The following is a 23,127-nucleotide window of genomic DNA, read 5'->3' as shown; positions in this document are numbered from 1 at the left end:
GGGAAGTAATGTGGGAAGATCCCTAAATTCTGAGAAGTATCAGCATCATTACAAGTAATTGATAGGAAAGGCAAGTAGAATTCTGGGCAGGCTAATAGCAAGCTTAGGCTAGAGACAATCCCGAGCAATCAGGTATCTCCAGGGAGCCAAGTCCCAGGTGCCCCACAGTAGAGCGTTTTCCATGAACCTCTGGAAGCAGCAAGTTTGGGGACAGCCCAGGGGGACCTGGTCTGAGCCTTGCCAGGTGCCACACTAACCAGGCTCTGGAGACCATCCATATCCTTAAGCAAGGCAACAGGGGTGGAAAGGGGGGGTAATGCACCAGGAATGGACACTGGCTATCCATGTGCAGATAGAAAAAAAGCAGCTCAGGCCCTTTCCCACAGAATCTCAGTGGATTGAAAGTGCCTGGGGCCAAATCAAGCCTCCCCAAGAATGCAGGTGCACCACACCCTCCCCATCATCCATGCACAGCAGCTAGTGCCCTAGCTTTATATCTCCAGTGCCCTCCTGCTTAAGGCAAGGCTGGGAGGATGGGTTTCAACCAGCTTGAACCATAAGATCGCTTTTCCCCCCCGAGAGTCTGAAATGTTCACTGACATAATGCAGAGGACTGAGGAGAACCAAGGTGAAAGGGACATTTGTGCTTCTGTGTTCATAAATGTGTAGGAAAGGGTGCAAGCCCTAATGGGAGGGCACATACAGGCTCATGTGTACCTGTGTGTGCCATGACAAGGACAGCATTCACACACCTACAGGAAGGTGGGTCTACCGTGCTTTATGCATTAATACACAGGTGTGTAGCCAAGGCTGCACTAATGTGTGTACATCCAGAGGGGCTGCAGATGCCACCCGGCCTCCGGACACCAGCAGTCCTCCCACCCCCCCAGCACATCTCTCCTCCATCTGCAGGGGCAGGCCCTTTGCAACATTAACTCTTCTCTTCACCAAGTTCAAATGCCAAGGCCATCCTGGGTCAGAGTTCCCGAGCCCCTCCAACTTCCCAAGTCAAAGGCAAATTTTTTCTTCATAGAATACCAACACGTTGCTCTTAAAAAGCCTGAATATATCAGCTCTTTCCATTCTTCATGGATTTACTCAATAAATAGCTCAGCTTTCATATAAAAAGGGAATGTAGATCAGCCCTCCCCCCACAATCGATTGCCCCAAAGCAAGACCCTTTCCTTTTGCTCAGCAAGCCCATGACTTACCTTCCAGACGGCAGACTTCCAAGCTCCTGAGATGGCTCAAAGTTCCCATTTCATTAAGTCAGAGGAAGTAACAGGCAATGGCTTAGAAAATCCTGCAGCTTGCAGGATGGGGGAGGGGGCTTAGGGCTGGGGAAGTGATAGCAGGTAAATGAGATCACAGGGGACGGAGCCAGAGCCCGAGCAGACCCAGACCCAGACCCTGAGCTGATGCAGCATCCACATCAAACAGAAAAGTCCCGGCTCCCAAGTGGATGAAGAGGCTGCTGGGTCTTTTACGTAACAAGCAGGGGGGAAGCCAGCAAGCTCCTCCTCGGTGCCTGGTGACAGCCCTGCTTGGAGTTTGAAAATTGATGACCCGGGGTGATAGGGAAGCAGATGCAGAAAGCTGAAGCTGCCCCTACATGTTCATTTGTGAAAGGCTCCCAAGCAGCTAGGGGAGGGGGAGGCCCCGGCCAGTAATTCACAAGAGGCTGGAAAAGAACTCAGCAGAGTAGCCCATGAGTCCCCTCCATCTGTGCGGGTAGCGAGCTTCTCCAAAGACACAACTATGAGCCAGCATCCTCCTAAAGGCATCCAATTTTAATGCAGCCCAGGCTCACTCTCTAACTACACCCTGCAACATAAATGGTGCAAAGTGATCCCTTTCCAAGCACATTAACCCCACCACTGCCACTGAGCCCCCACAGGTGCCGATCCCTTGGCCAGTGACAAGCCAGAACTGTCCACAGTAGCCCCTGGGAAAGTTGCCCAGCAAGACCATTCCTCCCGAGGTTTTCTTGGACACCATATAAATGACACAAAACCAACCCCCAAGCCGCCACCACCCCCAGTAAAATAAAATAAAAACCCCAGCTAATCACACTCCCAGTATCCCCAGATTCCCAGCAAAGCTCACCTGTGCTGGGTTCCCTCCTTAGGAAATAACTGCTTTCCGGGGAAAAGCTAAACCTGCAGCAACCCCCGGGACTTTTAGCCAAAAAACCCCTATTGCCCTGCAATCCGCGGCTAATTTTCAACCTCACCCCAAGTGCTATTTATTTTGGAGAGAACCTTGCCCTTCTGCTATACCCTTGCGTAACACCATGTAAATGTGCATTGCCTTCCCAGAGATTCCCAGGTCCCAGACCTAAAGCCTCCATCAGATTAAGCCGCTGTCACCCCTTCCAAACACACACACACACACACACTTCCCCGCCACGGCTCCTGATTCCAAAAGAAACAGCCTGCTAAATAAACAAGCCCCCAAAAGCCATCCCCCGTCCCCTCCCCCCTCGAAATAAAAAGAGAAGGTGGCGGGGGAAGGGAAGAGGGGAAAGCTTTGGTTTTTATTTCTCATGCTGTGGATGTCGCTACTTACTTGGCTAAGAAATCATCACCCATCCAAAAGGATTTCCAGTTGCCCAGCCGAATAATCACTGTACCGCATCTGGAAGGCGGTGAGAGGCTGGGCTAGCCGCCTGGAGTCCCTCTGCAGACTGTACCATCCTGATGAAGCAGGTAGGGGAGGGAGCTGGTATATTTATGAGAGCATCTCACCAGCAAAATGCAATCTCAGGGGATGTTTCTGCCCTCAGCTTAAGGCACTTGGAAGGGGGAAAGAAACGCGGCTGATGTAGTAAAGGAAAAAAAAAAAGCTGTCTCCAGCAGGAGGTAGGGGGATTGGGGGGGATTGGGGGGGAGGGGAGGGGGAGGGTGGAATCAACCACCATGTTGTTGTTTGTTCCTTTAATACGTCCCTTGGGATAACAACAAACAGAGAAGATGGCAAACTCCCAGGAATCTGCCACCTACCCAGAAGTGGGAGAAACCGTCAAGGACAAGGACTGTCAGGTTCGATTGTGATCCTTTGGGGAAGGAAGGGAGGCAGTGAGGTTGGGGGCTAGGGGGGACCCCCCAAGGTCTGCCTGGTTAATGAGTTTGAGTGAGGGAGAAGGGGGTCCAGGTGGTTTTCCCAGGGAAGTCAGTTTCTTTAAAAAAAAAAAAAAAAAAAAAAAAAAAAAAAAGCATGCCACCTTCTTCCTGACCAACTTGGTCAGTTATTCCTGACCCTGCAGAGCTGAGCACAGACAATCTCCCCCAATCCCATTCTCTTCCCAGGCGTCTGTAGGCAGGACCATTGCTAGGACCCAGGGGCCATACATAGAGAGAGAGATGTATTGGTGTGAACTTGGATGTGCTTCTAGTGGTCAGGACCTAGAGCCACCAGGCAAATGGCCCCAGAGGTCAGGTGCTTCCACATACAGTTTAACTGTCTCCCCTTCCCCTAAGGCAAAAAGACCAGTCCCACTGATCACACCAGCTGGGTGCCAGGAGCACCAACATCAAGGAAAGGAACCCTAGTGGACAGGCCCCTAAACTCTCCCTAGTCAGCTCTCCCGTTCTAAGGTTCTAGGATTCCCTGCAACTCTGGCCTGAAAGGAAGCCTCTCTGAGGGACCAGCTCTCGGCTGCTTCAGAGTCATTGATCCCTGGGGTTTCCTCAGATTGCAAGAAACCATGTGCTTTTATGTTGCCTGAATACCTGTTGCAAGGAAGAAGAGTAAAGGGGATGAAACACACTTCGTGTAAAGAGTTAACAGGCTGAGCACTGACTTCGTTTCCAAACATCCCTCAGCCCCCTGGGGGGTCTATCACCCACAATAATGCACAGAGTCTAATCTTTCCCCAATTTTCCCAACAGCAGATCTGTCTCCTTGAAAAATGGAAGGGGCAAGGGGTTTGAGAGGAAGGGGAAAGGAAGAAAGTTGAAGAAGCAGGAATTCCAAGGTCAGTGGCCCCTCTGTGATTTTGGTTGGGCTGTTTCTTTTTGCTCTTAAACAGGTGACCTGCCTCAGGCTGTCTCATCCCAGAATGGCCCTGTGTTGTCCCCCTCCTTACACACACACACACACACACACACACACAAACACATACACACACACACACGTCAAGCTGACTGTGGACCCCTGCCTCTTCCCACAGAATGTGACAGAAAGGGGGAAAAGAGGAAAAGCCAAAATTCCTCTGTTCCTTTAAAGTTGGGAGGCATTTGGGGCCAGCCAGACTCCGTGACGGACAGAGCGGGCAGCTGCAGGCCCAGCTAGCTCCCCCATATGCTTGGAGAAGCTCTGTCATCCCTGCTCACAGGCTTGCTCAGAATATCAATTCAGCTAGTTAAAACCAAAAGTCTGCACTGCACCAAAATGGAAGCAATATAGAAGAGGGGGTGGGAGGGAGGGAGACAAGGAAGGCAGCCGGGAACAGCCAAGATCCCTAATCAGTCAAATCCACTCACCTGGCCAATGAGAGAGGGAGAGGACACTCCAGCTCCATGGCCCGGCTAGCTTCCTTTTCTCTGCCCCACACTGCATTCCCTCCCTACCATCCTCTGGGGGCTGTGGCTATCTGAGGACACAGAAGTAGATTCCACACCTCGGAGGCCATGGAGGTCAACCTCACCATGCTGGAGGCTCAGGGACCCAAAGTGATTTGTCCAAGCAAGGTCACACAGGGAGAAAGCATCAAGGTAGATGCTAGAACACTAGAGTTGGAAGACCAATGAGTCCAGCCCCTTCATTTTACAGGGCAGGAAATCAAGGACTGGGGAAAGGAGGAATTTCCCATGTTCATACAGGTAGTAAAACTCTAAGCCACAATTCAAATGCGGGGAACCCTGACTCTATATCCAGGCATCTCCCACTGCCACATCATTTGAAGGCACAAAGTGATCCTTGCATGACCACATATGCTCTTGGCCAAGGATGGTGGCCAATATTTTGGAAAGAAGGGAAGCAGGAGCTGTGGCTCCAGAAAGACCCCACTGTGGGGGACTCACTCACATGGTGACTGCAAAGTGATCAATGGGAAAAGAAGTTCTGGGGAGAGGACCCAGTGGACTGGGGCTAGTGGATTTAAAAAAAAAAAACACTTTGGAAATTCATATCAGAAAACATCTAACCCTATTCCTCCCAGACCCCAGTCCTAACTATAATGCCAAACCATCATCTGTATCACAGGATTAAAAATTTAAGAGATAAAAGCCAATGACCCCATTTTAGAGATGAAGAAGCTAAGGTTCACCTAGGGACATACAACTGCTGTGTCTGAGGCAGGATTTGAATCAAGGCCTTCAGAACTCAAACCCAAAGGATTTTCCAAAACACCACAATGACTTCCACAAATTGTCCTCAGGCTACATTTTGCCTTTTGGTGATAACATTTGTCCCCTTTATCCTTTTTCTTCAAGATAGCTTCCCATGCTTTAATTTAACCAGATTTCACTCAAAGCAGCTTCCTATGGAAAGGGGAACTCATAAGCCCTCTCTGTACCCTAGAGGTAGCCTCACCGGGTAGCTTCAGGGGATAGCCTCAAGCTAGAGAGCTCTCCCTCGGCCGGGAGGAGAGTCTGCCTTGGCTCTAACTCCATTTGCTCCAGCCCTGACCCCAGAAAGCTGCAGTGCCCACCCAGCCCAGAGGATGCTGATTTCCTTCCATCTCCAAGCAAGTAACAACCCCATTGCTACTTAGGAGAGATTCTAAGTCAAGCTGGAGAGGAAGGCTTATAGCTGGCTAAGGTGAAAGGGAAGTGGGGAAAAGGTGAGTAAATAATGCTGCCAGATGGAGGTAAGGGCACTGCCCTGGGAAAGAGGCTAAGGTCTTTCTGTAACTGGCTTTTTTATGAATCTGCCGCAAAGCAGTCTCATATGTAGGCAGAGCAAGCACTTGCTTACTCAGTGTGGGGATGCCAAATACCACGCGCACGCACATACACACACACACACACACACACACACACCCCAATGGCACAGGTTGCCCAGGACAGGTCAGTGGGGCAGGAGGGGAATTCCATCACTGCTCACCCATTCCTGCAGGGTAAGTCCTTTTCCTCTGCTCAAAGCCCAAATATTCCTGGAAGGATACAGGCAGATATCATTTTGGTGCAGGGAAGTTTATCTGCTCCCTTCAAATAGCTGGCAGACAGCTGGGCCTCCAAGCTCAGTTCAATGCAGTAGGAGAGAAGGGGAAAAAAAATCCCAGGCTAGGAATCAGGTGACCTAGGCTGGGTTCCCAGATCATCCATTAAGCAGCTGTGTGTCCTTGGACACACCAGTCTCCTTCTCTGATCCTGTTTTCTCCTCTATGAAATGAGAGGGTTTCAGTGAGTTTTAACTAGCTGATCTCTAAGGTCACTTGCAGCTCTAACAATTTATGATGGGGAAGGGGCTGGGGGAATGGATGGAAAAGGTAAACCCAGATTAGAAATTCAAATTAAAGTTCAGACACTGTTCAGAGAAGGCAGACCCTTATGTCCAATAAGGTGAAAGTACAGGTGCCCAGAAAGAGCTCTGGGAGGAAGGACACTCCTATCAGGCTAGGGAAGAGATGGCAAATCCTGGTTATCTGGGTTTTCTCCCATTCCAGATTATTCCTAATCTCAATCAAGGTCAGGCCCACTAAAGCAGATTAAAAGAACCTTTCCATCATCCACCATCTCTCAGTTTATCCAAGCCCATGCTTGTTGCTTTCTGATACTATCCATGTCACCTTCTACTGTCCCCCCTCTCCTTGTGCCTTCAATCTTTCCCAACATCAAGGTCTTCTCCTATGAGTCCTGTCTTCATTATGTGGGTCACACAAGAGCCACACAGCTAGTAAGTAATCTGAAGGTAGATTTGAACTCAAAAAGCTATTTTTCTGTCTCCCTGGAGGCACCTGGATGCCCCCCTCTCTCTATAAAGACCACCAAGTCAGGGACACTTTTAGATTAGCTGAGAGGAGATGCAGTAGAGAGAGCACCAGGCTGGACTCAGAAAGACCTGAATACAAAGCCAGCCTCAGTTACTAGCTATGTGACTCTGGGCAAGTCACTTCACCACCATTTTGCCTCAGTTTCCTCATCTGTAAAATGAGGATAATAACAGCCCCTATCTCCCAGGGTTATTGTGAGATCAAATGAGATGATAATTGTAAAGCACTTTGCACAGTGCCTAGAACATAATAAGCACCGTGTAAATGTTAGCTATTATTACATTAGCAAGGTTTTTACTCTGACACCAAGATTCAGTTTTCCTCCTTTGCAACCTGGCTCGCTGCTCTGCCTTCTGGGACCAAATAGAACTAATCTAATTCCTCTTTTTCATGACAATCTTTCAGATACTTGAAGACAATTACCATCGTCCTTGAAGGCTCTCTTCTCAAAGCTAAACATCCTTGGTTCCTTCATCCAAAGTGTGTGTGTGTGTGTGTGTGTGTGTGTGTGTGTGCGTGCAATGGGTTCAAACCCCTTCCCCATCCTCATGAGCTTGTTCTATTGCTTTGGTGATTAGAAAGCCCCTGTTCACAAATGAGTCCAAATGCATCTCTCATTGGGCCTCCTTTCCATTAAAAAGAGAGAAATCTACATCATCTGATCTTTTCAAGACTCACAGTTAGGAAGGGAGTTAGAGGGACACGGTGTGTCTGTAGGGGTAATTCTGGGACATTAAACGATAAGTTGTCCAGATTCAAGAAAGTTGGGAAGGGTAGGATAGGAGTCACTCCTTGAGGAAGCTGGAAAAGACTGAAGATCCAAGTGAGGAAATGCCAAAAGGGGGCTGATTCAGGCTTGTGCAAGGGGCAGTCCAAAGGAAAATGACAGATCTGAGGAGAGGGATTTTGGGGGAGGGGGTGAGATTAATACCTAAAGGACGGAAGGGAGGGAGAGGTAGCAGGAAGGAGAGGATTTCAATCTTATTCAAAGAACATTTTTGGAGCCTCTATGGTATCCAGTCTTTCCTTAGCTGCTGTGGGAGATACAAAGTAGAAGGCTCATCTTCTGCCTTCCATCCTGCTCAGGAAGCTTCAGTGGTTCCCCATTACCTCCAAAGACAAAGCCAATTCTTATTTGGCATATATTATCCTTAATAATCTAGTTCCAACTTATCTTTATTATTTAACTTTAATTTTATTTTGATTCTGAAGTTAACAAACCTCAAATGAGTATTTCCACATGCGGTTTAGAATCGGAAAGATTTTTACATGAAATCGTGACTTTCCATTATATAAATCTTGCTTTTCTTCTTATGTGTAATCAATTCAACACGTAACTGTATGAGTCAACCTGTTTCTCTGTGACTTTTTCCAGTGGCCAGTCTTTCCAGGTTTATTTCACACGGTCAAATTCCAGTCACATGAGCCTACTATTTGTTTCCCAAAACTCAGCATTCCATCCCCAAGCAAAGCTTTGCCCAGGCTCCCCCCTCCCTTGCCCCTGCATGGAACACATTCCCTCTTAACTCTGCCTATTAGTATCTCTCCTGCTTCTTTGAAGATACAATTCATTTGCCATTTCCTATGGGAAGCCCTGTGATAGCTAGGTGGTGCACTGGATAGAACCTTGGCTTTGAGATCTGAGTTCGAATATGACCTCAGATACTTATGAACTGTATGACTCTGAGCACGTCACTTTACCCCTGCCTGCATAAAACTAAGTAAGGAAACGGAAAAAACATTCTTTGTCAAATTGTCTGCCGAGAAAATCCCAGAGTCAGTTTGCCAGCTCAAGAAAAAATGGGCACAATTGGATGACTGACATCCTCAGTTATTGGTGCTCTATCCGTCCTGTTCAAATGTTCATGTTAACATGCTATAGACTCACTCCCCCATTAGGATGTAAACTTCCTGAGAGCAATTTTTTCCATTTTGTCTTTCTGTTCCCATTATCTTGTACAAATTAAGGACTTAATAAATATTTGTGGAATCAACTTGTACTGGGAGTCAAGAGCTCTGTGGGCCTGCCCATAATGCCTCTGGGTCTAAGTTTCATGTTCTGAGGGTATCAGATCAAGGATTCTTAATCATTTGGGAAGTCTTAGATCACTTTGGCAGTTGAATAAATTATACAGAACATTTCTCAGAATAATACTTTTTAATGCATAAAATTAAATACATAGGATTGCAAAGAAATCCAACTGCATTAAGGTACAGTTGATAAATTGTGCTTTAAAAAAAAAAAAGTTCATGGATCCCAGACTGAAAACCCTTGGATTAAACCGTCTATGTACAACATTATGATTCTGAGTTGAAAGAGCCAGAGCAAGAACATACAAGGAGCAATTCAAGGATAAACAGTATAAGACTATCCATATACTCAACAGATTGTGTTATTATGATAACAATAATGATTTACATTCGTAAGGCATTTTACAGTTTGCAAAGCACTTTCCCTGAACAATCCTTCGAAAAAAGAAGCATAAGTATTATTATCAACTCCATTTTACAGAAGAGGAAACTAAAGTTCAGGATGAATGAAATGGCTAATTTAGGGTCACACTAATGCTCAGAGAGCTTAAGTAATTTTCCCATAGCCCAAGTTTCCCTGGATCCCATTACACACATAGACCCATAGTATCAGAATTTAAATTTGAAGTATAATTTCTGGACTTCAAATTACAGTATCACAGATTTAGAACAGAAAGAACATTAGGGGGTTTAGAATCCAACTCTTGATTTTACAGATGAGGAAAGGAGGTAGGTGATTTGCCCAAAGTCATACATCTACTAATTGTCCAAGGCGAAGTTAAAACTCAGATCTTCCTAATTCCAAAGCTGATACTCTAATGTCAGTCTCATTTCAAGGGAAGAACAGTGGATGGGGCTGAAGGTCAGGATACCTGGACAAATCCATTAACCCCAACACAGAATCATTTTCCTCACCTGCCAAATAGAACTATCCGTCCTCCCCCTAGCTATCCTACACAGCTATAAGAAAAGTGCTTTAAAAACCCTCAAGTGCTCTGTAAACATGGCTTGTTAGATCAGTAAGGGAGCAGAAAGAGGGTGAAGATATGGGTCCAGAAGACAATGATTTGCATCCTGATTTCTGACATTCCCCATGTAACTCTGGATGAACTCTTCCAATTCTCAGGGCCAGTTGGCTTATCTATAAAATGTGGATGACCATGCTTGTGAGCTCTCTCTCCAATCAAATGCCATCCAGCATGGAATAAGGAGAAAAGGTCAAGGGCTATCTGCAAGAAGAAGGCTCAATATAGATTAGAAAGAGAACAGAAACACCTTCTGAGTAGCAGGCTGATTTTATTTATCTCTTTAGGCTACCTCCATCCTCAAGTCCTAGTCATAGGAGGTAGTCTGTCCCAGTCCAGGAAGTAGTCTGCTGCTGGATTATCCTAAAGCTGGAGTTCATGCTACCATTCACAGAAGTTTCTTCATTTGAGGAGGCCGCCTTGGTAGGAGGATCAGTATTCTAACATTCACCTAGAGGTTATGAGTCACCTCCAGAGCTATCCCAGTGGTGCAGTGGATGGTGTTGGTCCTGAAGTCAGGAAGATGTGAATTCAAATCCAGGATCAGACATTTACTAAATGTGTTATTCTGAATGAATATGGACTACTTGAATTTTTTTCCCCAGGTTATTTTTATCTTCTGAATCCAATTCTTCTTGTGCAACAAGAGAACTATATGGTTCTGCACACATATATTGTTTCTAGGATATACTATAACATATTTAACATGTAAAAGACTACCTGCCCTCTTGGGGAGGGGGTGGAGAGAGGGAAGGGAAAAGCCGGAACAGAAGTGAGTGCAAGGGATAATGTTGTAAAAAATTATCCATGCATGTGTTCTGTCAATAAAAAGTTATAATTAAAAAATGTGTCATCCTGGGCAAGTCACTTAATTTCTGTGTGCCTCAGTTACTTCAATTGAAAAATGGAGATAATGGTAGCATCTCCCTTATAGGGTTGTTGTAAGGATAAAACAAGATATTTGTCTTTTAAAAGGCTTAAAACAGTGCCTGTGTATAGTAAGTCCTTTATAAATGCTTACTAACTACTCTGTGCCAGGCACTGTACTGGTGATAAAGATTCAAGGGTGAAAAATGGCACAAAACATAAGATTATAAGATTCATTCTAACCATGTACTAGAACATCAGTTCCTTGAGGGCAGGGGATGTCATTTTTATCTTTGAATCCCCAACCCCAAAGTTAGTTCTTTTTGTAAAGCAGGTGCTTAATATACATCAATTACACATTTAAACTGTATGGCACACTATAAATGCAAGCTGCTATCAAAAATGTTGTTGATTTGTATTAGCAGCATAACTGCTGCTAGAACCATCACCATCATCTCAAGGGGCTCCTAAAGGACTGGTTTTGGAAGATATTTTCACATCAAAAAGGGAACAATCTCTGTGGCTATAGACACAAAGTTGAAAATCATAGGGAGGTAGATTTGGGCTTAAGATGAGAAAGTATCTACCAAAGGGAAGATGGCAAACTCCCTGTGGTTTGGATGCACAGTTGGGAGACACTGTAGAAAGAACTCATGCTTCAAATTCAGATGGTATCCAGGTTCCCCTCCAGTTCAAAAATTCTATATGTCCTCTTGGCTCAGGGAACAGAACTAGGAATAACAAATTGAGCCTGAATTTCAGAAAAAGAAAAAAAACCTCTAACACTTAGAGCTAGCCATCCCAAAGTGGAATGAGCTGCCCAGGGAGTGAAGGGTATTCAAACAAAAGCCATGGGACCACTACTCAGCAACAGAAAAATGATTCTAGTTTGGGCTCTAGTAGGTGTCCCTTCCAACTGAGATCCTGTAAAGCTCAGATTCTATGCTCAAGAAAGGCTTTTTCCGTTGGTGGAAGTGCCTGGAGGACTATAATTGTTTCATTTTTATATTTTTATCCCAGAGTCCAGCACAGTGCCTGGTACCTAATTTGTTTGTAAATTCATTTGTTAATTCATTCAACCTTCACATTGGAAAGTTGACCAATGTGACCTTCAAGGTCCCTTTCTACCTTACAATTCCATGACATTGTCAAATCAATAGAGCAGTTGAGGGATGTCAATAATTTCTTCTAGGATTAGATTCTTAGAGAAGTAAAAAGGAAGTGAATATGTATTAAGCACGGGTTAGAGAGGACACCTGAACTCACCTGGGGGGTGCTCCACTCAATACATTTTACTCAATGTAGTAGACAATGGGCAACTGCTCAAGACACCAGGTGTGAGGTAGCCATAAAAGGAATAGTGATTAAATCCAATTAAGTAAGTTTTTATTTCCTCTCACATCAAGATGAGGATACTCCATCAATCCAATTGTTTTATTTTTCAGAAGTAACATAATGAATCCTAGAAATTACTCTTTCCAGGATCTAGAAGTGAGAGTTTCCCATGTTTTCATTTCCCCTCCCGTCTTCATATAAATGCTTTGCAGGCCAGACACCTCTCTACAGGCACAGACAGGCCCAGACAAACCAACTTTGCTTAAATGCCCTTCACAGCTCCCCATTGCCAAGTGAATAAACAATCTACGTCTGATCCTGCCATTCCAGATTCTATGCAGTCTGAAGCCAAGCTCCACTTCTCCAGCCTTATCTCACATTACTCCCTTTCACAAAGCCTTTGTTCTAGTCAGATGAGAATACTCCTTGCCTCCCCCTATCTTCCATTCTCATCCTTTTCTTGCCAATTGCTAAACTGGTTTATGCTGCCTCCATGTTTGGAAGAGAGTCCCAAGGTCCCAGTCTTCCTCTTAGCCAAAGAAAGGACCTTCAAGGTTATAGGATAATAGGATCCTAAATTTAGGATAAAGATCTTACAGACCATCAAGGTCAACTCCCTCATTTTACAGATGGGACCTTGAAATCCAAAGCCTAAGATGACTTAGTCCAAGGTCATGAATTGTCCAAATCATAAATGGAAGGACCGGTCATAAATGGAAGGACAGACTTCAGAGACCATCTACTCTAAACCTCCAATGTTTTATAAATGAAGAATTGCAGGCCTTGGTAGGTGAAATGATTTACTCAACACTACCTTGGGTAGCATTTGCCAGAAGTTGGCAAATGAGATTCTTTTCCTCCAAAATCTGCATTCTTATTGTGTATCTATTAAAATTTGTCCCCACCATTAACGCTGAAGCTGAGGTTTTATTTTGTCTACGAAACCTCGCTTCTCACACAAACACACACATACACAGCCACGAGAAAGAGAGAGACAGAGACAGAGAGACAGATATATAGAGACAAAGAGACAGAAAAGAAAGAGCTAGAGAGAGACAAGAGAGAGTCAGAGAAATAGAGACATCTCTTGGACATCTTGAACTAGATGTCCTATAGATATCTCAAATTCAATGTCTAAAACAGACTTTATCTCTCCCTTTTAATTTTCCTATTATTATTGAGAATATCACTCAGTCATCCAGATTCTCAATCTCAGTGACATCCTAGACTTCTCACTGAGAGAGAGAGAGAGAGAGAGAGAGAGAGAGAGAGAGAAAGAAACTTATCTTCTTTAAGCTTCTTAGAGCACTTTCTTTTCCTCTCCTTTTCAGTGACTACCCTGCTTCAAGCAGTATTATTTGTAAACATCTGCATCTACTACCCACATTCTTCCCCACCTGGCAACAACATGTCGTGTCTTCTTTATTTCTTTCCCAATTACTTGCATGATAGCTTGAGCTTCACCTGAACTTAATAAATATGTTAAATAAAAAATAATCCAAGGACACGAGAGTTACAGATCTAGACACTGACAAATAGGGGGCAGTACTAGAACTAGAACAACAAATCCTGAATTTGGATCTGGATTCAGCCACTAAGTTGTGCGATTTCAGACAATCCCGTGAATCTCCCTCAGGCCTCAATTTCTTTATCTGTAAAATGAGAGGGGCTGGTTAAGCCACGCTCTGAGGTCCCTTCCAGTTCCAAAGTTATTTGCATTTGTATAGTTACAGAAACTTGGATCCCTCAGTCAAGAATACCTTCCCATCTAAGGTTGCTTTGTGCCTACTCTCTATGTGTTTTATCATATATATGTATGTGCATGCAGACAGACACATACATATGTATTTATGTATATATGTACAAATATGTATATACACACATATATATTTATCTATACACATACAAGTGTATTTATGAATATATGTACAAATGTGTATAGATATTTATGTGTGTATGTATATATATATATATATATATATATATATATATATATACATAGAAGGTGGGGGAAAAGAGATATTATCTTTCCTGGTAGAATATAAGCTCTGCAAAGTCAGGGACTATTTTTGTCATATTGTATTCCCAGTGTGTTAGATTGGAAAAAAAACACTGACCTTGGAGTGAAAGGGCTTGTGTTCAAATCCTTCCTCTGGCAATTACTATCAATGTATCTTTATGCACCACTTAACTTTTCCAGGTCTCAGTTTTCTCCTGCAAAATGAATTTGGACAACATAGCCTCAGAGATCCCTTTCAGATTTATAGCTTTGGTACTATGATACATAGTGGGTGCATAATCAATATTTACTGTCTGATTGGCTTAAGTTTTCCTCTAGACCAACATTCCCTGCATTATAATCTTAGAATCTGCCCTTTCTCCTTCTCCTTTATGTGCAAGGAACACTGGGCTTGAAGTTAAGAAAGCCCACATTTAAATCTTGACTCTGTTACTTAGGACATATGGGAAGGTAAATTTCTTAAGTTCCCTTTCTTCTTCTGCTTCAAGCTGCTATCTTCTTTAAAATAAGGGTGAGATATAGGGTCTCTTCCAACTCTTGATCCTATGTAACAATGAGTAGATCCCAATTTCTATGGTGTCCCATCTTTGAAAACAAAACTATCCAAATAATGAGAGTGAATATGTTCCTGTAGCTCATTTTACTTTCATAGAGCCACTGAAGAGAAGAGAGGAAAAGAAAGGAGAGAAGAGATGGTGGGGGGGAGAAGAGGGAGGCAGAGAGAAGGAAGAGGAGAGGGGAGGAAAGGGAAGGGAAGGGGAGGGAGGGAGAGAAGAGGAGGGGAGGGGAAGAAGGCAGGGGAAGGGAGGAAGGGGAGAGGAAGAGTAGAAAGGAAGGAGGGAGGAGGGAGGGGAAGGAAAGGGAGGGGACAAAAGAGGAAAGGAGTCTAAAATTCCTTGATCCATTATTTTTTTTAACCAGATATTTACTGAGTTTGCAATACATGCCCATTCCTGCACCAAGAGCTTGTATGGGAGACCCATTTTCTAGATAAGGGAATAAAGCACTCATACGTTAAATGCTAATTTCTGCCTTAGACTGTGGCAGAGCTGAAACTAAAGCAAAAGACTAGGGTTTGATTTTAGTCCTAGTTCCTTTATTAACCAGAGATGTGACCCTGAGAAAGACACTTTCCCTCTAGGGTAGAAGTTTTCTCTTCTGAAAAATGAAGTGACTGACTTAAATGAACTGATACAAAGTGAAGTAAGGAGAACAAGGAAAGCAATAAACATAATGACTGTAACAACAGAAATAGAAAGAACAGCAAATATGAACTATATAATTATAATGACCAAACTTGGCTCTGAAAGACAGAGCTAAAAATTAATCTGGTTTTGCTGAACTGCTTTTTTTCCTCTCTCTTTCTTTTTTCTTCATTGCTATAGGAGATAACTTGATGGAGTAAGAGAGAAGAGAGAGATATATGAAAATGAAGTTACCATTTTTAAAAATTACCAATGAAATTAAATTAAGGGATTGAACTAAATTACATCTAACATCCTTTCATTTCTGTTATTTTAAATTCTCAAGTCTTTTACAACTTTAAAGTTTCCCTTTAACCAAAATACTTATTATCCCTTGAAGACTGCTAATGGACTGTGCTAATTTTTGGGTAACTGTAAATACTTTTGGACCTATAGTCTTCTTTCCTTTTCCTGATCTGCCCAGTATTCAGTGCTCTGTTCCCATCCAAAAAAATTGCTGTTCATTTATTATATATTTTTCTATTTATCCATTTTTGTGCATGTCATTTCCCCCCCATAGAATGTTAGAAGCCTTTTTGAGGATAAAAGACTGACTTGCTTTACCTTGTGTTCTCAGCACTTCCACAGTGCCTTCTGGAATGATCATTTGTGACCAGTACACAAGATTCTAAGCTCTGTTTTTTGAGCCTTTCCCTTTGGCCCCCTAATTTTGGGGCCTTGGAATTCTGGAATACTCTCAGGTAGAAAGAACTTGAAAATAAGTCAGAAGTCCCTTTCTTGATTCCCTTTTCCAAGAGAGAGGCAGTGGATGTAGTAAACAATAGAGAACAGTGGACATGCCCTCCCATAAGGCCTGTGGGGAAAATTTTTCTTTTTTATTTTTTCCTATATTTATTAAGCATCTACTATGTCAGATGCTCCCATTGCATCCAGACCATCTCCAGTCATCCTGATCTATATCTGGTCACTAGACCCAGATGGCTCTGGAGGAGAAAGTGAGGCTGGTGACTTTGTCCAGCTCTCCCTCATTTAAATCCAATTCACTTGCTTGTCATGGCGTCACCTCCCTGATGTCATGGTCCTCTTCAAGAACAAAGGACAAATAACAACTATGTCAGACACAGTTCTAATCTTTAGAACACTAAATTTGGATTCAGATGGCTCAAGGAAGGTGACATGAGATGAGCTTTGAAGGATAATTAGGTTTCAAAGAGATAGAGGTTAGGCAAGAAAAACATTTCAAACACTGAGGGAAGCTTAAACAAAAGCACCAGAAGTAGCAGATAGAATGGTACATCCAGAAACAGCATGGAGGCCAGTCTGGCTGAAGGACAGAGTGCGTGAAAGGGAATGATGTGTAATTTATCTGACAAGATAGTTTTGAGATTGATTATGGAGGATTGTTTTAAATGGCAAACAAAGTAAAATAAGAGAGAATGGGCTAAGTCCTATCACAGAAGTACTAGTAATTGGTCATAGATACATACATAAAGGAAAAAGATTAGTCCTGAATATGAAGAGCTAGGGAGAAAGACAGAGAAAGAAAAAGAGAGACAGAGAGAAACAGAGACAGAGAGAGACAGAGACAAGAGAGACAGAGCGAGAAAGACAGACAGAAAGAGGCACAGAGACAGCAAGAGAGACTTCTTGAAGTGGCACTTGAATTAGACCTTAAAATCTAAATGAGATTTTGATCAATGAGGAGAATCAAAAGGGACAGAGATGAATGGTAAGGAATTCAGGGATCATAGATTTCTAGCTAGAACAGATCTCAGAGGTCAACCTCTAGTCTAACCCTCTTATTTTACAAAAGAGAAAACTAAAGCAAAGGGAGATTAAGATACTTGTCCAGACTCATACAACTAGTGAATGCCTGAGGAAGGATTCAAATTCAGGTCTTTCTGACTCCAAATATAGTATTCTATCCATTATGCCATTATTATTTTGTCCTTCATAGCAGGAAGGTGAAGCCATGACATGCAAGTGAATTGGATTAAAGTGGGGGAGGGTTGTACAAGGTCACCTGCCTCACTTTCCCCTCCAGAACTATCTGGGCCAGATAATAGATCAGGATGACTAGAGATGGTCCTGGATGCAGTGGGAGACCTTTACTTTTTTAAACTAAGGTCTTCAGTGTCACCTAACTTAGGAGTGGAGGTTGGAAAGGAGGAATGGAAGGGGGTTGATAGGAGAGAGGGAGAAGTAAAGGAGGAGGGGAATTCAGCATAAACAAAGACACCAGAGCAAGCAAGAGTATGACTGAGACTTTGAAAGTGGGATTAGAGCAAATGGAAATAGAATGGAGAAGGTAGGCTGAGGTCAGATTATGATGAACTTTGAATGCCCAGGCTGAGGAGTCTAGACTTTAGCCAGCAACCAATGAGAAACTCTTAAGGAATGAAGAACTCTACCAAAACAATCACAGTGGTAAAGCAGAAAGAATTTCTGGATTCCAGCCTTGGAATCAGAGAACTTGGGTTCAAATTCAGAATCTGCTATTGATACTCACATGGCCACAGGCAAGTCAATTCCCCATCCAGGCTTCATTTTTCCCCTCCGTAAAACAAGGAGCTTGAACTAGATAATTTCTAAAGTCCATTCAACTCTTACACTCTAAGTCCTACAACTTATTATGCGTTCTCTGATTGGGCACTATGCAGCCTCTCTCTCACCACTCCCACTCCTCCATGTGCCCGTACATCAATGGAGCTGATTGTAAGGCACAGATCAATATCTAAATGATAGAAAACTTTGACTGTGTTCTATGCTTTACCAAGAATTCTCTTCCCAGTAATCCTGTAAGGAAAGCAGTACAACAAGTAGTGTTATATCCATTTTACAGATGAGGAAATTGAGAGGTTTCATGACTTGATTGTGTCCATGATCGATACTGGATGCAGGATTCAAATCCAGGCCTTTTGCAATGAAGTTTAGTGTTGTCTCTGTACCATACGCCTCAATACCAGCCACCACCCTCACCTCTGTCTGCCCCCAACCTTGGACTTCACGCCAAAAACTACTCTGGCCTCTGATAACAAGTTTTCACCTTACTTTGTCCAAAATCAGATCTGCAACTCCCTTTCTCACCACCAGTTGCCAAGCACACAGCCACAAGCCGACTATCCCTCCCTGCTTCTTGACTTCTTCCTATTAGAATGTAAGCGGGTAGAGCCTGTCTGGTTTTCTTCTATCCCCAGTGTTTAGCAAAGAGCTTGACACATAGGAAAGGGTTAATAAATGCTTTGTCTACTTAACCATCCCTGGTCCCCTTGAGAAAGAAGATTGCAATGGGAAGAAGGGGGGTTCGTGGCCATTCTGAAGTTGCTGTCTTTGCTAAAAACATTTTGGAGACCATTGCCAGAATTTGCTTATAAGCCATGAAAGAAAGTTGATCTTGTTCTTTTCTCATCACTCTTAAGTTTTTGCCCCTAGGCTGGATCCACTTTCTCATTAACCATTTAGCTTTGGGTGGCTTTCACCTTTCCCTGAAAACCTAACCCCACGCTATCAGCAAGGATGTACCGCCATTGATGAGATTCAGAAGAATTCTTTGGCCCATCACTAAAGAATGATGTATTCTCAGCACTTCCACATCCTTGTGGTGGAGAGTATGTAACCTTCCTGCAAGTCTACTTTGAACAAGACAACACTTATTTGGATAGAAAAGTCCTAGCATGTCTATAGTTGATTTTCTTTTCTAGTCTGTGGTTTGTTGTTGTTTTTTAAAAGACATCTTATTTTGAGCCCCAGCTGGGTTCTGGCTCCCTGATCCGAAGCACAGCTGTGAAAGGAGGGCAGCTAGCCAGACTCCGCTGATTCCAGGTACCTGTTCTGCAGTGGTAGACTTCGTCCCTTTTCACAGAATTGCCTTTCCTTCCTGGCATCACAACATGTCTTTCTGGTGTGCTGGGGAGAGAGGGATGCCAAATGTCTCCTGACAAATGTGTGTGCTTGTTTCATATCCTGAAAGCCCTAGATAAGACTCCAAAACACCCATTTCTGTCCTGCTGGGGTGATTGCGAGAACAGGATGTTCTCGCCACATGGCAGTTGTGGCTTCTTCCTTCACCAATAAAAAAATGACAAAAATAATTGCATAGATAGATAGTGCCTTAAGGTTTACAAACTGATTTTTCTCTCTGGGACATAGGTGGTATAAGCATTCCCATCTTCCAGATGAGAAAACTGAGGCTCAGAGAAGTGATAGATCATTGATTTGGAGCTAAAGAAAACTCAGAATTTATCTCGTTTAATCCCCTTCTTTGGTAGAGGAGGTAAAATGAGATGCAGAGAGATTAAAATGACTTGTCACAATCAAAGCTAGGCTCGCTGGCTCTAAGTATTTAAGTTTCTAAACAAGAACCACCCAACTAGTAAGGGTCAGAACACTAAAAATCCACCTCAAGTCTCTTGGAGGGATCAAAGCAGCCCCAAAGAGATCCATTAATTCAGTCTTCCATTCTTCCACACTTATGTGCATGGGACTCTCTCCTCTCTCCCAAATGACCTGCAAAGGAAAGAGATTCCATATCATCCCCCCAAACAGCATCCTCCAGAAGTATGTATCTCACAAACCAGGTCCAGAAAACACCTCCTTGATGTGATCTGGAGGTTGCCAAGATTCCCCAGTTTTTCCTCCCACCTCCTTTCCACTTCACAATATTTTCTAATTCAATCCTAGCAACAGTCCTTCAAGGTGGGTAGTACAAGTGTTGTAACCCCTGACTGGCAGATAAGGAAGGTGAGGTTCACAAAAGTTACATCATACACAACATCCCAGAGATAGTATTAACACCCGCCCGGTCCTCCAGAATCCAAGTCATCGTGCTGTCTTCCTAGCCTTCCTAGCACAGATTCCCTCTTGCTCTGCAGCTATCCATCAGCCAGCCACCATCTTCCAATCTCAATACTACCACATCTTAGGGAGAGAAGTACAATCAATGGAGTCCTACAATCTGGGTCTACCTTTAATGGCTCTTTAATCTTGGCTGAGTCTCTCTCCTCACCTGTAAAAATCTGGATAATAAATAATACTAGCAGTATTTGTCTTCCAGATTAATTTTCAGTAGCCAATGAGATAATGGATGAGAAAATGCTTTATGATGGAAAAGGGCCATAAGCATGGGTGGAATTCTGATTGTCGTCTATTTTTCCCTTACAGATCTTTCCCAAGCAGGGGCCAAACAGGATGATGTCTCAAAGTCTCTGGTATCAAGATTTCTTAAATTTTTTCCACTCATGACCCGTTTTTGCCCAAGAAATTTTTATGTGATCCCAGGTATCATAGATATATAAAATAGGTATAGAAATCAACCATTTACTGATAATAAATCATAAGTTTATGATACCCACATTCAGTTGCACAACCCCATAAGGGGTCATGACCCACAGTTTAAGAAGCTTTGAAGTAGTTGAGTCTATAATATTTTGGAAAGAAAGAAGCACTGATCCTGAAGTGCTGACCTGGTAGTATAAGTCAGAATAGCATATAGAGGCACTTTGAGGCAGAAGATTTAGTACAATAGAAAAGGAAATGGCTCTGGTGTCAGACATGTGGATTCAAATCCTACCTTTGACTTATTACCTGAGTGACTTGAAGCACGTTGCTTAACTTGTCATCTTTGTAAAAACATCTTGGGCGAGGGGTGGGGGTGAGGGGGTTTGGGGGAGGAGGGAAAAATTTGAAACACAAGATTTTGTAAGGGCCAATGTTGAAAAATTATCCATGCATATGTTTTGAAAATAAAATGCTTTAATTTAAAGGGGGTGGGGTGGGCTCTGCTTTAAATCTATGATCATTGTTGAAATTCTAAACAAGGATTTACTTCTTACAGTTCTGCTTTATTCCAGAATTTAAGACTTGGAAGTGATCTTTGTAACTACACAATCCAACCCATACCCAAAAAAGAACCCAACGAATATTCCTCTAGCTTCTCCCTGAAGACTTCTAGACAAAGGAAATCACTTTCTCCTGAGGATGTCCATCTCATTATGAGACAGTCCTAATTGTGAGGCAATTTGTCCCAACATCAAACCTAAATAAAACTCTTTGTAACTTTCACCCAAGCAAAAAATGTTTACTCTCTTCTTCATAATAATTCTTCATATGCTCAAAAATAGTTATCATATAACCCTTAACTCTTCTCTTCTCCAGACTAAAACCTCTGTTCTTTTGACCAATCTTCATAGGAATTAGACTTGACACCATCATTTTGGTTTTCCTTTGATTTTCCAAGTGTCTTTCCTAAGCTTTGTTATGGTGACAGAATACAATACTGCAGATGCAGCCTTTGTTAGTTTAAAAAAAAATTATAGAATTTCCAGTGAAAGAATTCCTTTCTTCCATACCATCTTAAAATATAATAGGAACAGATTTGATAGGATATTCAGAGTCATATAACTAGTTGAATTTGATAAATCTATATCAAGCACCTACTATGTGCTAGGAACTACTTACAGGAAGAAAAGAAGTGGAAATCAGCTTCCTGAATTCCTGTATTGAGCTGCTTCCAGTCTTAGAAATCATCTAGTCTAATCCCCTTATCTTTCAAATGAAGAAAATAAGCACTTGGGAGATGCTGAAGATTACATGGAACGTTCTCCATAGGAACTTTTGAAAAATCAAGAAGCCTTTAAGACTAAAAAGGGCAGAAGCTTTCTGGGGACAAAGATAGTGCCATTCTTTAAATCATTTTTCATATCTGAGCCTGGTGAGAGCCTACACACCTGTCATCCGAGGACCAGCCTAGCTAAGGTTCAAGACTCATCAGAAGAATGGTCATATGGTGACGGATTGTTCAGGCCCAGCAGTTCTCAAAAATTTATTTTACTGTGGAAATCTCCCTCAGTGGAGGGCATACCCATAGTGAGTAAGTTGCCAAAACTGAAAACAGCCATCTCTGCAGGCCCAAAACTTATCACATTTTCCTTGAGACTAGACCTAAGACTTCATCAAAAGAGGGAACTCCCAGCTAAATAATTTAGTCTTATGGTGTTGCCTGGGACACTGAGACTTGAAGTGTCTCATCCAGTGACACAATCAGTATATGAGAAGAGGCAGTACCAGAACTCAGGACTTCCTGCCTCCAGCTTCTAGTAGCTACATCATTCTACCTCTCCCCTTACACACAGAAGTATACATGAGAGCTTTGTATGTTTGTTAAATTAGAATGGAATCATAGAGCCATTGAATTTCAAGGTTGCAAAGGATCCCACAGGGATTTAAGTGATACCTAAATCAATTAATCAATACACATTTATTAAGCACCTTCTGTGTGCTGGGTGCAATGGATACAAACATGAAGAATGAAACAATCCCTCCTGAGAAGGCTTTTATATCCTAACGGAGGATGTAACAATGCACAAAAATAAGGAACAATGTAACAAATACATAAAAATACAATATATAAAATATAAATACAAAAACATATACACTATAACTAGAAAGTTAATAAATAAAAGTACACACAAAGTAATTGAATGCAAAGTAGTTGAGAGAATGAACACTAGTGGAATTAATTTCTAGAGCAGCCCTGAGGATGATTAGGGCTTCCATGGTGAGAGTCTCACTGGAGACTGCAGAGAATGGTGGCAGAGTTCGGAGCTCATAATCAGAAAACTAGAGTTTAAATCTGCCATTTACAAACTGGGGGCCAATGACAGGATGATAACAGGGTCAAATTTTTGTCAAGCGCTTAGCACAATGCCT

The 23,127-nt window shown here is 42.8% G+C and overlaps 1 protein-coding gene across 12 annotated transcripts in view; it reads right to left on the bottom strand.

Moving 5' to 3' along the window:
• ATP2B2 (ATPase plasma membrane Ca2+ transporting 2) overlaps window positions 1–23,127 on the bottom strand; it is a 647,176-nt gene that overhangs the window by 324,968 nt on the left and 299,081 nt on the right. The window contains exon 1 of one of the 12 annotated variants that reach the window (XM_031955133.1): window positions 14,313–14,405. The exons of 9 other annotated variants lie outside the window; for them this stretch is intronic. The gene's annotated coding sequence lies outside the window, so the exon portion shown is untranslated. Of the gene's footprint in view, window positions 1–1,211; window positions 1,882–2,568; window positions 2,763–14,312; window positions 14,406–23,127 lie in introns of those variants that run through there. 2 more of the 12 variants (XM_031955113.1, XM_031955130.1) reach the window with 2 other exon arrangements.

The sequence above is a fragment of the Sarcophilus harrisii genome, chromosome 1 (assembly GCF_902635505.1).
Source record: "Sarcophilus harrisii chromosome 1, mSarHar1.11, whole genome shotgun sequence".
Lineage (NCBI taxonomy): Eukaryota > Metazoa > Chordata > Mammalia > Dasyuromorphia > Dasyuridae > Sarcophilus > Sarcophilus harrisii.
Note: the sequence above shows the minus strand (reverse complement) of the source record. Positions and strands in the feature narration are given on the sequence as shown.